A 621-nucleotide genomic window follows, 5' to 3' on the forward strand; every position below is an offset into this window, starting at 1 on the left:
TATATATATATATATATATAAATACACACACATACAGTATATATTTTGAAAATATTTACATGTATACATTTATATTCAGATAATTTATATTATATATAAAATTACATATATTTAAAATATAAACATAACATATAGTTTTCTTAAAAATCTACATGCATGTGTGTTTATTTATTTAAATATACATAATAAATATACAGAGTATACACACTTATATTATGTAAACAAAAACTTTTATTTTGGATGCGACTAATTTGTACCAATTATTTAAATCAAATAATAAATTAACTATAATTATTTGAAATATAGATCAATATCTAAAATTACAAAGTAAAAGTATGAAATTTGTATTTTTTTAAATTATTAATATAAAAATTAATTAACTATTATTAATAAAACATTATTATCCAACAATATATTATACTTTATTACTAATAATTATTAAAATATGAATACATTTTAAATTAATATTTAAGTATAATTCATTCATAATTAATTGCAATAATGTAATAATCAATACTTTTTAAATTATAATTAACACTATTAATCTCTTCAGTATTACTGTATAAAGGCACATTGAAGATGAGTTAGTCTCACAGTTGTAGATACAGTATTTATAAATGG

The sequence above is a fragment of the Sinocyclocheilus anshuiensis genome, unplaced genomic scaffold (assembly GCF_001515605.1).
Source record: "Sinocyclocheilus anshuiensis isolate Anshui unplaced genomic scaffold, SAMN03320099.WGS_v1.1 scaffold1139, whole genome shotgun sequence".
Lineage (NCBI taxonomy): Eukaryota > Metazoa > Chordata > Actinopteri > Cypriniformes > Cyprinidae > Sinocyclocheilus > Sinocyclocheilus anshuiensis.